The sequence below is a fragment of the Myotis davidii genome, unplaced genomic scaffold, assembly GCF_000327345.1.
Source record: "Myotis davidii unplaced genomic scaffold, ASM32734v1 scaffold31, whole genome shotgun sequence".
Lineage (NCBI taxonomy): Eukaryota > Metazoa > Chordata > Mammalia > Chiroptera > Vespertilionidae > Myotis > Myotis davidii.
Genome location: NW_006283639.1, coordinates 2,356,695 through 2,357,280, shown reverse-complemented (window position 1 = coordinate 2,357,280; position 586 = coordinate 2,356,695).

Genomic DNA, 586 nt, shown 5'->3' with positions numbered 1-586 from the left:
TATTATTTCCTAGGCCAGTATTGGAATCAAAGAGCTCTGATTCCTTATGTTGGAAAATAGTATTAGAAACCAAGATCTAGGTGCTACGTGTGTTAATTGCTTCTGCAGTATCACTGCTTCTAGGCATTCTCAGAGGACAGAACAAGGAAATATATGTTTGGATACTAACATATACACATATACATATCTTTAAGTACTTATAAACATTATAAAATTGTGTGTGTGTGTGTGTGTGTGTGTGTTTTCATATGAATCTATGCTAAGATAAACATGGATACATATTGATGTTTTTAACTCTAATCCATAACCATATAGATCATTCTCCTTGATTGTCTCTAACTTCCCAATTTAGCAGTACAACATCTGGCTGCCACCATTCACCATGAATTTACTTAATTTTAAATTCATTATACAGATATAGTGACTTCAAATTTTTAGTTCACTAGAGGCCCAGTGCACAAAATTTGTGCACTGGGGGGGGCGGGGGGTTGTCCCTCAGCCCAGCCTGCACCCGCTCCAGTCTGGACCCCTCGAGGGATGTCCGACTGCCCAGTTAGGCCTGATCCCTGTGGCCTAAATGGGCAGT